This window comes from Erpetoichthys calabaricus, chromosome 3, assembly GCF_900747795.2.
Source record: "Erpetoichthys calabaricus chromosome 3, fErpCal1.3, whole genome shotgun sequence".
Classification (NCBI taxonomy): Eukaryota; Metazoa; Chordata; class Cladistia; order Polypteriformes; family Polypteridae; genus Erpetoichthys; species Erpetoichthys calabaricus.
This window is the reverse complement of record NC_041396.2, coordinates 250,392,930-250,408,825: the sequence shown is the minus strand read 5'-3', so window position 1 is coordinate 250,408,825 and position 15,896 is coordinate 250,392,930. Positions and strand designations below refer to the sequence as shown.

The following is a 15,896-nucleotide window of genomic DNA, read 5'->3' as shown; positions in this document are numbered from 1 at the left end:
AGAGAGAAATGCAGAATTGATTAAAAAGGCAAGTAAGGTGCTAGGATATGCTCAGAGTACACACCGATGAACTACAATATTCAAATAACTGACAGGTGATATGAATAACATTGAATATTTCGTTACAGTGGCACCTGTTAAACAGTGGGATGTGCGTGAGTAGTGGAGCCAAGTCTGTCTGGTCAGATCCCACATATAAGCTACTGTAGCATAAATTGCTGAAAAACGTAATGCTGACAATGAGAGAAAGGTGTCAGAACATACAGTGCATTGCTGGGCATGGGGCTGCATAGCCGCAGTCCGATCAGAGTACCCATGGTCACCCCCGTCAGCTGCCAAAAGTGCCTACAATGGGCATGTGAGCATCAGATGTGGACCATGAAGCGATGGAAGAAGGTGGTCTGGTCTGATGAATTATGTTTTCTTTAAGATCACATGGCCGGGAACGTGTGCATTATGAGATTGCAGCAGGATGCACTATGGGAAGAAGGCAAGCCAGCAGAGGCATTTTGATGCTCTGAGCAATGTTCTGCTGGGAAACCTCGGGTCCTGGCATTCATGTGGATGTAACTCTGACATGTACCACCTAGCCAAAGATTGTTGCAGACTACTGTACATACATCCTTTCATGGCAACAGTATTCCCTGATGGCAGTGACCTCTTTCAGCAGGATAATGTGACCTGACAAACTGTAAAAATTGTTCAGGAATGGTTTGAAGAACTTCATAAAGAGTTCAAGGTGCTGACTTGGCTTCTAAATTTCCCAGATCTCAATCCGATTGAGCATCTGTGGGATGTACTTGAAAAATACGTCTGATCCATAGAAGCCCCACATCACAACTAACATGACTTAAAGGATCTGCTTCTAACGCCCTTGTGCCAGATATTTGGACAACTTAGGTATTAGCTAAACAAACAACCTTAATGAATTGAATGGGCTCTTCTTGTATGTCAAACTGTGAACAAAGTGAAAAAGGTACGTTCGCTGAGCCAGAGCATTTCTCCATTTCAGGAGATATGGCTTTCACCAAAGTCTGCTGAGCATGTTTCTTTCAAATACTGAATCACTGTGCAATAGAATGAACCATTATCAGTTACTTATAAGCACTAGGACTAATTACTCTTTTTCTTCAGTGTTCTGTTTTTGGGGGACTTGGCTGAATAATTTAATCTGTAATGAGCCTGCCACAATTCCTGGATTTAATCCTTTTCAAGGAGACCAATGTTATTATTTTATAATAAATGTAAAGTACTTATGTATTAACAATTTGTGGTGCATCAATGTTAAAGTGTCAGAAAGAAATGAATGATTAATTTACAAGCCGTTTTATCTGCTTGTTTCCATCTTTTATTCTGTTTGGAGTTACATACAGCAATCAAGAAAATGAAATGGACAGGCATCAGCTTAGTGGATGTGCTAAAAGAAAACAATAAAAGAAGTCTGGAAATGTAGGTTGCATTACAAACTGAGCCTGAAAGTGAAAGTTTCTTGGAAAGAATTTAGCCTCATAAGCACAAGGATTTAACATTAACAGGTAAGATGCTAATATTAGCTTTTCAAGGTCTGTGAAAGAGACTAACATTATAGGAACTCTGAGTGGTATGGATGCAACTACTCAGAAGCAAGAGGAGCAGAGCCAAGTCTGTCTGGTCAGATCCCACAGAAGAGCTACTGTAACACAAATTGCTGAACAACATAATCCTGACAATGAGAGACTGGTGTCAGAACATACAATGCATTGCTACTTGCTGCGTATGGGGCTGCTTAGCCACAGACCGATCAGAGTACCCATGGTCACATCTGTTCACTGCCAAAAGAGGCTAAAGTTAGTGACAAGAGATTCTGAATGATGATGGAGCTCAGCCATTATCTGATAACTTGCAGCAGAAACCTTCTGTAGACCCGGCGTTATAGAGACCGGTTATGAAACAACTAAGGAAAGTGACTATTCCACAATGGTCTTCATTTTAGAAAGAAGCTGGTTTGTCTTTTGCTTATTTTTTATTTCTTTTTCTGTAATGATGCTTATAAAATAAATGATCCTGCTCTTGAACAGATAGTTAAAGTTTACTGTGCTTTGACTTATTCCATTGATTTGCTATATTTTGGATTTTAAGCATTAAATACTGTAGTAATTATTTTTTTAATGTATTTAAGACACTTACAGTACCCTCCACAATGTCTGGGACAAAGACACAATTTTTCCTGATTTTCCCCTCTGCTCCACATTTAAAATCAAACAATCCAGATGTGATTAAAGTGCACAATGCAGATTATAATTTAAGGGTATTTTCTATCTTTTGTTTAACACCATGTAGCAATGACAACACCTTTTCTACATGGCACTCCCTTTTCAGGGTACCATAATATTTGGGACATAACAATGGTAAGTATATTAAAGCAGTCATATTTAGTACTTTGTTGCATATCCCTTGCATGCAATGACTTCTATAAGTCTGCAATTTATAGACATCACTAGGTGCAGAGGATTTTCTCTGTTGATGCTCTCCTAAGCCTCTAATGCAGCCATCTGCAGCTCCTGCTTGTTTTGGGTGCTTGTCCCCTTGAGTTTTCTCTAGAGCATATGGAAGGCATGCTCTATTGGATTTAAATTGGGTGACTAACTTGGCCATTCAAGTATGTTTGGGATCATTATCTTAGAACAATGAGTCTGGAGGCATTTACTGGAACTGAGCAGATCAGATGTTTCTATACAATTCAGAATTCATTGTGCAGCTGCTGTCAACAGTTCCATCATCAATGAAGATAAGTGGGCCAGTACCTGTGGCAGCCATACATGTCCAAGCCATAACACCCCACCACCATGTTTAACAGATGAGGTGGAATGCTTTGGATTGTGGGCAGTTCCTTTTCGTCTACACACTTTGCTCTTGCCATCAGGTTCATCTTTGTCTCATCTGTCCACAAGACCTTTTTCCAGAATTCTGCAGGCTCTTTTAAACGCTTTCTTAAAACTATAATCTGGCCATCCTGCTTTTTGTGGCTAATTTGGGGTTTGCAACTTGAAGTGTGGCCTTTGTATTTCTCTTCATGAAGTCACTCAGACATACACATTTTTCTCTTGAAGACTGTTTCTGATCTGTCGGACAAACATTTGGAGCTTATTCTTTAGCATAAAAAGGATTCTTCTGTCATCAGCAGTAGTCTTCCTTGGCCTACCAGTCCCTTTGTGGTTACTGAGCTCACCAGTGTGTTCATTCTTCTTAATGATATTCCAGACAGTTGATTTATATAATCCTAAGGCTTTATGGATGTGTCTAATGGTTTTATTCATGTTTTTCAGACTCATAATGACTTCTTTGAGTTTCATTGGCACAGCCCTTGTCTTCATCTTGAACAATGGCAACTACAGATTTTAAAAGGTAGAAGCAAGTCATGGTATCTTATGAAGCAATGAAACACACCTGAGGAATCACAAAGGCCTGTTACGCCACTTGTCCCTTATGGTGTCGTGAATTGGAAGGGAGGGACCATGTATAAAAATTATTGTCATTTCTACATGGTGTGACAGAAATGTATGCAAACACCCTTAAATTAAAACCTACAATGTACACTTTACTCATGACATACTGTTTGATTTGTAATCTTAAACTATGGAGCAGAGGGGTAAATCAAGAAAAAATGTGTCTTTGTCTCAAACATAATGCAGGACTCTGTATTTCTTGTTGTACATCTTGTACAGATTACTTTATCCTGGTTTAATACATACAGTGGATTCAGACAGTATCCTCCTTCACTTTCTGAACACCATATTATGTCATACAATTAAAATGAAAAGGATAAATTTGCCATTTTTACCCATCAATCTGCACTCAATAAACCATAATGACAAAGTGAAAACATTCTTTCAGAAAGATTTGCAGATTTTTTTAAAAGCCAAAAACTGAAACCTCTGATTTATTTAAATATTCAGATCCTTAATGTAGTACTTTGCAGAAGCCCATTTGACAGCAGTTAAAGCTTCAGGTTTTCTTGTGGAATTGAGTGGTTTACCCCATTCACCCTGGAAGATTCTCTCAGGCTCAATTAGACTGAATGGTAAGTATCTATAAGCTGCCATCTTCAGGCCTCCACACAGATGTTTTATGGGGTTAAGTCTGAGCTTTGGCCGGGCCACTCAAGAATAGTTAGAGAGTTGTCCCAAAGCCACTCCAGCATTGTCGTGCCTGTATGCTTCAGGTCACTGTAAACCAATCCTGTGCTTTAATCATAAATTTCTGTTTCAGTTGCTTCATTGGCTAACTTCAGTGTATGATTGAGGAACTGCACCCATGAAGGCATATAAGGGAGAACTGGCACATGGGAGAGACAAAAAAAACAGAACAGAAAAGAAAGAACAGAATGAGAACCATGAGAGCAGCATCGGATTTGTACTCTAGAGGTGGATCATCCCAACCGATTATCCAGAGGACTGGGTGTGATTGAGGCAGAGTGCACCCCAGGGATCCGAGGCGCACCAGTGTGAGTGAGAAGAATGATGAGAGAACAACTGACCCAAAGCAATCTGGCCAACGTCAATCGAGACAGCCAAGATAGGTGTTAGATTGGTGAGGACCGTGGCTGCTGATGTCTCCACCAGCTAAGTGAGTAACGGGTGAGCTGGGGAGAGAAAGAGGGAGTTATGTTTGGCTCGTTTAGGAGTGAAAGGAGCATTGCCCTGATGACTGTTTGATTTTACTCTTGTTTTTATTCTGGATTTTAACTTCACTGACTTTCACTGTTTTAAAATGATTTTTTATTTATTTATTAAATAATTTTGAATACAACACCATTTTTGGAACACTGGTTTGGGATTGTTTTAATAAAAGCACTTTTGCACTTTTATACACCTACCCCTTGCTTTGTGTGAGAGTCCTCATGCGCTGGCTCATCCCTTGGGTACGTTATTGGTGGTGGTGGGTTTCAGGGGCTCCTGGGATGCAACCGGTAGCATGGAGCTGACCCATACCATCACAGAAGTGTCTGTACCCATGCAGAATAGGCAATGGTCACAGAGCCCTGGTCGTTTGATAAGTCAGAAAAAATCCTGGGAGGGTCAGACTTGTGACATCTGACGCATGGTTCTAGGAGAGAAGGCTGAGGAATTTACTTGAGCAGATTGTGAGTAGACAAACCTCTCTTCAAATTCTCCATAGTAAGGGCCTTGGAATATTAACCCCTTAACCGCCCTCTGCCGGATATATCCGGCACCGTTGTTTTATTGCTAACGCCATACTGCCGGAATTATCCGGCACATTTGCCTGTGGTTATATGAATGCCTGGCAAGTAGTATAACTGACGGTTTGGCGTGGGTATTATTACTACGTTGTATTTCGACAAGTCTGTGGTTGTTTTGGCCGGTCATGTGACGTGATTCGCATGTAACAGCTGTGAATATGGCGAAACGTAAACTGACTTCAAGTGAGGCTTTGCAGGCGATTTTGGACAGTTCTGATCATGATTGTAGCAGTTCTGAAGAAGATTTTAGCGACAATGATGAGCAGCAATGTGCGCTGCATGATACTGTGAATGAAGACGCATCGGATGACGGCGATGAGTGGGTGTATCCCCAGCATCTCAACTGGACTGCTGCCTGAGGTGAGCTACCTTTTCTGCATCCGTTTGAGGCAACGTGTGGCTTTATTGTTGATGTAAACAATTACACTGCTGAGCAGTTTTATGAGCTGTTTGTGTCACCTGATTTGATCAGACAAATCTGTATGCAGCACAGTTTATTGAGAAAAATCCCAATTTACCTCCACATTCCCGTGTTCGTGCTTGGTTTGACACTGATGAAAACGAAATGAAAAAATTCATTGGGATTTTGATGTTGATGGGAATAATCAGAAAACCAGATATTGAGATGTACTGGTCTACAGATCCTATGTATGCAACACCTATTTTTGCAGCTGTCATGACACGTAACCGATTCTCTTTGCTGCTGAAATTCTTTCATTTGAATGACAACAGAAATGAGCCAGATAAGAAAGATCCAAACCGCGACCGCTTGTTCAAGCTACGTCCTTTGATTGATCATTTATTTGAAGCATTTCAGTTGCTCTACATGCCAGGACCGTCAGTTGCAGTTGATGAAAGTTTATTGTTGTGGAAGGGCCGCTTACAGTTTCGACAGTATCTACCATTGAAAAGGGCACGGTTTGGTATCAAGATGTTTTGCTTAGCTGAGAATTCAGGTTACATTTATAGATTTCGTGTATACACTGGCAAAGAGGATCCTATGAGTAGTATTTCAGCAGTGTTGCCAGATGAATGTAAGGACTTTGGACTTTCAGAAAAACGCTGTCGTCTCTGTTCAAAGAAGGGTCAGCGTAGAGACGTCAAGACCTTCTGCTCAAAGTGTCCCAGCAATCCAGGACTTTGTGCAGTTCCCTGCTTTGGCCTGTGGCACAGCAAACTCAAATACTGGGAATGAAACTATGATTGACTGAACTACTTTTGACTTTTGAATTACTTTTGACGGTTCCGTTTTGTAGTAGACAATAAATCCAGAAGCCTGAGAAAAGGTACATTTTGTGTTTTATTATGTGTTTGCCCATTTCTAGAACTTGCACAACATTTAGTGGTCAATACTGCTTGAATAAATGTAAAAAATGTAAAAAAAATGTAAAAAAGTAAAAAAACGAAAATTGTTCAGATTTCGCCTGGCGTGGGGAATATTTAGGGAGTTGGCGGTTAAAGGGTTAATAAAGGGTTATAAAGCGGACCTTAAGTTCCAGTGCTTCAATTTTCTGAAAATGTAATGCAGTTGTTATTGTCATTTACTGTATCACTTTCTCTATTTAGGTCCTCACTATTCAGCTATAAATCAAAAGGCTAAAGAACAACAACTCTGAGAGATCTTTCAGCTTTGAGAGAAGTTGATTGGTCTCATATCTGTACACCTGACAGTTACTTTTGAGATATCACTCTTACTAGGTCATTCACATGTACCTTTATTTTGAGGGCCTAGGCTATTGTTTTAGGAGAAATGGCTGACCTAAATACTATGACCTGTACAGATCCCAAATGATTTCGGGATGATACAGATCTACTGCAATAGGCCACCGTTGTAGCACCTTCCTAATGTGGCTCATTTAAGGTAACGTACAAATGTGTTATGCTGCAGCCTGGCATGAGCTGCTTTGTGAAAATGTTTACCGCCTCGCTGATAAAAGACAGCCTAGCAAACAATTAGTAGCAGCCTTCCATTCAGGGCACGGTTGGCACACCCTGTCACTAACATATCTGAGGGACGTGCATGAATTGCATACATGGGGCATATCTGTCTAAATGAGGGATTGGGGGTGGGGAATGTGTGAAACTGTGTGTCTGAGATGATGCTGGATACTGCATGTATACTGCACAGGGTTTTATTTGCTATAAATTGTTCTGTAAGAGTTTGAATTGCTATCTGTTCATCTGCAGTGTATAAAATACAATTTATCTACGTGGACAGCTCAGGGGAGATTATATTAACAGTCATTGATTTGACCTTGAACTTTTTTTTCTCCTGGCTTGGGCAGACTTTAATATCTCAGTGTTTTGGTGACCTCTGCTGGACATTTTAACTCCAGCACAAAGTGCGTTCATCCTGCTGGAAACTCCATTGGCCTTTTACTTTAGACGGGAAGATAAATTTGCTGCATGGTTGCCAGATTAGGCGGTTTGACATTCATTTGGGGTATTTTTAAAGCTGTATTGCTTGAAAATAATGGGTTGGGCATAACTGTTCATTCTAGTATATTTCTTCAAATTATACTTGATTTTGTAAGGACAAAAAATGTCTATTTGCATTTGAAAGCCCCTTTAGCTTATAAAACCGTCTCTTTGCCTACCTATGACAATGGAATCCCACACATCGCCATTCGTTAAAAATTTAAAACCCATCAGTTTCTCAGATAGTCACCGGTCATTCAACCAATGACCTTACAGTCATATCTACTCTTACCCAATCATCGATAAATTTGGGCCTTGTAGGTGTCTGTCTGAAAAATAAAATAACAAATGGGAGTCAAAAACTGGAATTCAGAGATGGGAAAACTGTGGTGCATAAAGTATTTTCACAGTAAATACCACTTTCAGACCATATTTTGCAAACGTGGGGAAAAATAAAAATTTTAAAAAATGTATTGGAAGGTATGGATAATCCCGATTTAAAACAATCGATCACTTCTGGTTTTTGATAGAAAACGAAGAATAAAGGCTGCGGCACAGTTAATAAATAATCTTTCATTTGAATGCAACATTTAACTATAAACTGCTGATGCATTTGGTATTGTCAAGATCCAGAGGTGCGAGAAACAGATGAGTGAATCAGCGTCTTTACACCAACTGCTGGTGAGGTGGCCGTAAAAACACAGAATGTCCTAGTTGCATCATCTGGACTGATGGGCTTTAGCAGCCAGTTGACACGTTTGAACTGCTGTGTCTGCATTCCCATATCGAATTCAATGCTCTTTGAAACAAGATTTAACTGCTCAAAAAAATTAAAGGAACACTTCGAAAACACATCAAATCTCAATGGGGAAAAAAAAATCATGCAGGATATCTATACTGATATGGACAGGGTAATGTGTTAGGAACGAAAGGATGCCACATCGTTTGATGGAAATGAAAATTATCAACCTACAGAGGGCTGAATTCAAAGGCACCCCGAAAATCAAAGTGAAAAAATGATGTGGTAGGCTAGTCTATTTTGACAAAATTTCATTGCAAAAATTCCAAATCGTTCTCAGTAGTTTGTATGGCTCCCACGTGATTGTATGCATGCCTGACAACATCACTCCTAATGAGACGATGGATGGTGTCCTGGGGGATCTCCTCCAAGATCTGGACCAGGGCATCACTGAGCTCCTGGACATGGCGGCGTCGGATGGACCAAAACATAATGTCCCAGAGGTGTTCTATTGGATTTAGGTCAGGTGAGCGTGGGGGCCAGTCAAAGGCATCAATTCCTTGATCCTCCAGGAACTGCCTGCATACTTTCGCCACATGAGGCCGGGCATTGTCGTACACCAGGAGGAACCCAGGACTCACTGCACCAGCATAGGGTCTAACAATGGGTCCAAGGATTTCATCCCGATACCTAATGGCAGTCAAGGTGCCATTGTCTAGCCTGTAGAGGTCTGTGTGTCCCTCCATGGATATGCCTCCCCAGACCATCACTGACCCACCACCAAACCGGTCATACTGAACAATGTTACAGGCAGCATAACGATCTCAACAGCTTCTGCAGACCCTTTCACGTCTGTCATACTATGTGCTCAGAGTGAACCTGCTCTCATCTGTGAAAAGCACAGGGCGCCAGTGGTGGACCTGCCAATGCTGGCATTCTATGGCAAATGCCAATCGAGCTCCATGGTGCTGGGCAGTGAGCACAGGGCCCACTAGAGGACATCGGGCCCTCAGGCCACCCTCATGAAGTCTGTTTCTGATTGTTTGGTCAGAGACAGTCACACCAGTGGTCTGCTGGAGGTAATTTTGTAGGGCTCTGGCAATGATCATCCTGTTCCTGCTGATGGGTTAAGGACCTTCTACGGCCCTGTCCAGGGGCCTCATGCATAACGGCGTGCGTAGAGTTTGCACTATAACATGATGTAAGCACAAAAGCGGAAATGTGCTCATGCACAAAAAAATCCAAATGCATAAATCTGTGTGAACGGCAACTTCCACGTTCTTCCGCTCCATAAATCCTGGTCAGCGTGAAAAGTAACGCACGTGCACGCGCCTGCTGTCCCGCCCCAACTCCTCCCAGAATTACGCCTCTTTGAATATGTAAATCAATATAAATAGCCCTTAAGCTCAACCTTCTGTGAAAAGACAATGGCAAAAGCAAGATGGCAAATAGAAGAATTTCAGCGAATACCAAGTGGAAGCAAGGAAAAATGTACTATTTGTTGGTTTAAAAAGTGGTATAAACAACAAAAGGAAGTTGACCGACTGACATAGCGTGTCGGAGAAACTCGAAAGCTCAAGTTCACAAAGTTGCACAGTGCCCAAAATAAAAAAGAAGTTGTCACGTATCAAAGTCGCAGTGAAAAGGCGAGTCGTAGCCCACCGTCTGAGTGTCACATGAAAGCTTATTAGGGTTCAGAGAAAAAAAAAAGCACACACTGGGAAAAAAGCACGAAATGTCAACTTTAATCTCTAAATTTCCACTTTAATCACATAGTTTATTTTGTCATTAAAGTAGAACATCATAAACTTCATCCTAAATCATTTAATTTACTAGTTTCTCAATCCCATCGTAACTAAAGTAGCATGTTAAATGCTTGTTTTGATCTTCTATGTGCTCTATGTGTATGTATCACCACGTGCTTCTGAGCTTTCTCTTCCTCTGACAGGACACAGAATCCATTACGTTCATAATATTACAGCTCTCTGAATAATTAAAATACTGAGATGTATACGTGATATTTTCATGATGACAGGAGTTAAAGCATGTTATTAAACATGGGAACACGGTGGCACAGTGATTGTTTATGTGTCACGTAAGATGCTTGCTGCGCCATGCAGGACCTTCGATGAAATACTTTATTGTAGCAGTACTGTCTCTTTCAAACGTACTAACTTCCAATTCCTGTCCTTACTTTCCTTTCTCCAAATACCCAATCGCCACACAATCAGCTCTGTAATAGACGTTAAGCCATCTGTAAGCTTAGAATGCCGATTCTTCAAAACTTTTAAGGAACATTGAAATATCTTTGTAGTACATGGTTAATTATTCTATCCATCTATCCTTCCAGTGTCTCGTCAGCACCAGCAAGAGTACAGCGCAAGGCAGGAACAATCCGTGAACGGAGCATCAGCGGCTCGCTAGTGCTGCGGCACTGTGTAGTTAAAGTTAAAGTTTTATCTGTATAATATAATAAACATATTTTGCTGCATTTTATCTTAAAAATTATATCATCATCATATGTAAATATGAGCTTTATAAAGTGGCTCAGGTTATGCACTATTATAACTGTATTGCATGTTTACAGTGAGGTAATTGTACTTATAAGTACAAACAGTTCTACAAGGAGCACTTGATGGACTGATTGAATGCGTTTATAGTTCTTGGGATGAAACTGTTTCTGAACTGCGAGGTCAGTACAGGAAAGGTTCTGAAGTGTTTGCTGTATGAAAGCAGTTCAATAGACAGCATGGCTAAGGCAGCGTGTGCTTGATGCTGTATACTGATAATTCTCTTTCCGCTCAGCTGCTGTACAGCTATGATTCACACTCAGATACAGTGATATAAATACTCCGAGTGGTGCAGTGAGAGTAATATGGAAAAATATGATCCGATGTGGCAACACCTAACGGGAGCAGCTGAAAGAGAAGAAGAAGGTGCAGTGAGAGTAACAAGGCTAAAGCAGCTATGGTACAGTATTTGGAATAGTTTGACCATTCTGTGGACCATTATATTGTTACAGGTTAATTACAATCAGATGCATTAAACTAATAAAAAATATGCGGTTAATTTCAGTGTATTTATAAAGCCGCATCAGGGATGTGGAACTACAAAAGAAAGGGTAACCACACAGGAACAGTAGCACTGCTTTGACGGTAGGTGCCGCCAGTCTGCAAAACAGAGAGGAGAACTTGCATACGACAAGAGTATGAGCTACCATGGAAATGTGCGTGGCTTTACGCCAAGTTTAGGTTTTATACATCGCGATTTGAACGTGAAAACGTTCTTACGCAACATTTTTTTGCGTATGCACCATTTATACATGAGACCCCAGCTCTCCTAGAGTAACTCCTGGAATCTCCTCCATGCCCTTGAGACTGTGCTGGGAGACATAGAAAACCTTCTGGCAATGGCACAAATTGATGTGCTATCCTGGAGAAGTTGGACTGCTTGTGTGACCTCTGTAGGGTCCAGGTATCCTCCTCATGCTACCAGTAGTGTCACTGACCGTAGCCAAATGCAAAACTAGTGAAAAAACAGCCAGAAAAGACGAGGAGGGGAAAATGTCAGTGGCCTCCACCTGTTAAACCATTCCTGTTTTGGGGGTTGTCTCATTGTTGCCCCTTTAGTACACCTGTTGTTAATTTCATTAACACCAAAGCAGCTGAAACTGATTAACAACTCCCACCACTACTTAACTGACCAGATCAATAGCCCAGAAGTTTCATTGACTTGATGCTATACTCTGATTAAAAAGTGTCCCTTTAATTTTTTGAGCAGTATATATATATATATATATATAAAAATAATTAAATATTTTTAATATTTGACCAAGCCATTCTTATTTATCATGCTCTTCTGCCTCATGAGGTAATAACTGCATTTCTTAAGAACTCCTGAAATAAGGACGACTTTCACTAATTCAGACTATTTACGTTTAGAATTACAGTTTTTCAAAGCAATCAAATGCGAAATGCACTCTGCTTATGACATCCTTGTATGATACTCTTGTTGTCCTCCTCCTATTTGCAAACATTCTTCAAAAATGAATTCATCTGTTACTCAATATTTATTACTTCATTTTTTCAAAAATGAAGCGACTTTTCTGCCGTGATAAATGAACGTCTCTATTTTAGTGTAAGGGTGATCATAATATGTTAGCACAAATATAAAGCATATACTTAAAAATAATCATAATTACAATTGTAACAATAGTCTGTTATAATCTATCAGGATGTTTGATGTGTATTCAAATGAATTTTTCTTTACACTAATTAAAAAAAACAATGTGTAACACTATGTAACAAGTTCAGCCGGTTCTAGGACTGTTGCTGCCCTAGGGAAAGTTGAAATTGCTGCCCCGCCACCCTCTTTGCTTTGAGAGGAATCATCACAGCCAGACCTGTACACTGAGACCTGGAGAAAGGACTGGGGACAGCAAAGTAATTGTGTCCCTGAATTCACAATTTGAGAATGTCGAGTTATAGCAAGGTCTGTTTGCAAGACTGCCTCAGAAAAATATGTTTTCTTAAGGGGTTGCCATTTCAGGTAATAAGTACCAATCAGGACTATAGTAGTAGTCTTTATTTATTGCTTTTAACATTAAGAAAATGGAAATACTTAGATTAATTTTCAAACTATGATTTTCCTTCTATAAGTATTTATTTAAACCACTAGCTAAACATGTGTCTTTTGATGATGCTGACATTCTACATATACTTTATTGATTTATTTTAATAGACATTGAAGAAGTGTACTGGTATATTTAAGAATAAGGGGGATGTGCAGGACTGTAATAACTACAGGGGGATAAAATTAATAAGCCACAGCATGAAGTTATGGGAAAGAGTAGTGGAAGCTAGGTTAAGAAGTGAGGTGATGATTAGTGACCAGCAGTATGGTTTCATGCCAAGAAAGAGCACCACAGATGCAATGTTTGCTCTGAGGGTGTTGATGGAGAAGTATAGAGAAGGCCAGAAGGAGTTGCATTGTGTCTTTGTGGTGTAATTAAATTGTTATACAAAGTGGTTGAGAAGAAAAAAGCTCCCTATAAAGTTTAAATGTGCAGTGCGCTGATCTCCCATCTGCCTCATAAGAACTGCAGTCCCCACATCTGCAACATGGTTGCAGATGAGGTAAAAAATATGGGGGAAAACTATCTTCCTGGGTCAGTGGTGGGAATTTCACTGGTCGTGGTCACAAATATCATTCAATTTCACTCAAATCGTTAATAATAATAGGCTAAAAGTAACCTGAGCCAGGGTTCCTTGGTCTGTGAATTACATTTCTGTAAAGTTATTATTTTAAAACTTTATAATCAGCATAACCTTTATATATATACCTTAGTTATTAATGAAATAGGAATTGCAATTATACATGTTATAGAATTATGAACAATTGAGTTGTATGTTAAAATTAAGTAATTTTGAATGTCAGCTGTTTATTCATTGTGCATTAGGTTAGGTTAGGTAGACTATATTACCCCAGAGGGAAATTTGTTTGTAGCAGGAGAGTACAAAATATAAGTTACAGAGTACAAGAAAATAAACAAAGACACAATGACTGAAAACTAGTGTTATCATAAATACACACACTCAGGATTAGTACTAAGACGAAGAATTACCTTTAACATCACAGAAGTTATTTACGAATTCAGCAGCATAAGTAACAGAATTCAAAATTCTTATTGCAATAGGATTTTGTTGTCATTGAGTGGTTGGGAGTAACAAGGAGATTGCGCATCGAAGAAAGTAAAAATGTAAAAAGAAAACACGCTGCTTGAGTAGCATTACTCCAGTCATCATCCATCCATCCATCCATCCATTTTCCAACCCGCTGAATCCGAACACAGGGTCACGGGGGTCTGCTGGAGCCAATCCCAGCCAACACAGGGTACAAGGCAGGTAACAATCCTGGGCAGGGTGCCAACCCACCGCAGGACACACACAAACACACCCACACACCAAGCACACACTAGGGCCAATTTAGTACCGCCAATCCACCTAACCTGCATGTCTTTGGACTGTGGGAGGAAACCGGAGCGCCCCGAGGAAACCCACACAGACACAGGGAGAACATGCAAACCCAGTCATCATTCTTAAAAAAAAAAAAAAAATCATAACAAATTAGTCATTTTATACAAAGCGTGATGTCAGTCAGTCATTCTCCAACCCGCTATATCTGAACACAGGGTCACGGGGTCTGCTAAAGCCAATCCCAGCCAACACAGAGCGCAAGGCAGGAACAAACCCCGGGCAGGGCGCCTGCCCACCACAGGACACACCCACCCACACACACACTAGGGACAATTAAGAATCGCCAATACACCTAACCTGCACGTCTTTGGACCATTGGAGGAAACCCACGAAGACACGGGGAGAACATGCAAACTCCACACAGGGAGGACCCGGAAGCGAACCCGGGTCTCCTTACTGCGAGGCTATCACTGCGCCACCCTGTCGCCCAAGATGTTGTTTTATTAAATTAGTATTGAATATCAATTTAAATTATATTTGCGTAACTATAGCAGTGCATGTATTCGTACTGAGCCATACATGGGCTTCAACACCAAACGATTTGAACAGCTAATGCCCATCGATGGAGTTTATTCGTTAATTTTATCCGTGAATTAAAAGCACAAAATAAGCTTGCTTCGGATTTTTTAACTTGTAAGTGGCGAAACGGTTGGCATTCTACTGAAACCAGTCAAGCGCCCCAAAATGCAAACAGGCTAAAACTAAAAGATGTTCGCGCATAACACTGAGGTTGGAAATATATAGTATAAGCGGATCAGAAGTGATGCGATTCCAGACACGATTCTTGATATCATTAACTCAGATTTTTTCTTTAATTCTAGAAAAGCAGATTTTCCTATTTTTCTGAACAATCTATCAGTGACTGTTTTATGTTTTAATGTTATTTCACAGTTCTTGATTATTTCTTCCTTTTTAGGGAACAAAGGCTAGACGATTATGAAACCTGCAATTTATTCACCTCAAAAGCATTTCTAATACTGCAGCGATGCGGTTGATCTGATGGAAGAAAGCAAATTCTGGGGGGATCTTAGCTTGCTATCCTTAAAACGACCGATAACTCAGTTACTAACTCACTATAACTGTGGAGTGAGATCGTGTTTTTGTAGCTCACTTCTGGCAGCAGCAGAAGCAGGAAGCTAATTTGCATAACAACTATAACGGCGCTCTTAGCTTTCGTTCGCGTATTTGTTTCAACAGTCCAGGGGTGTTTCCTTTCAAAGGTTACACTAGGCGTCACATGCATACATATATATCTGTTTAATTCAAACTAAGAAATACATTCATCGTCTTCAGAAGGTGTACATTTTAAAAATGTTAAATTTTAGGGTGAAAGAAAATCGAAAAAGTACATTCCCTGACCGGGAATCGAACCCGGGCCGCGGCGGTGAGAGCGCCGAATCCTAACCACTAGACCACCAGGGAAGATGTGTACTAAACACTCCTGTAAACGTATTATTACTTTTAT

General features: G+C 40.3%; 1 non-coding gene across 1 annotated transcript; it reads right to left on the bottom strand.

Annotated features, from left to right (window-relative positions):
- Positions 1-15,781: 15,781 nt before the first annotated feature.
- On the bottom strand, positions 15,782-15,853 carry trnae-cuc (transfer RNA glutamic acid (anticodon CUC)). Its single transcript has one exon. It is a non-coding gene; the product is annotated as a tRNA-Glu (tRNA).
- Positions 15,854-15,896: the final 43 nt, after the last annotated feature.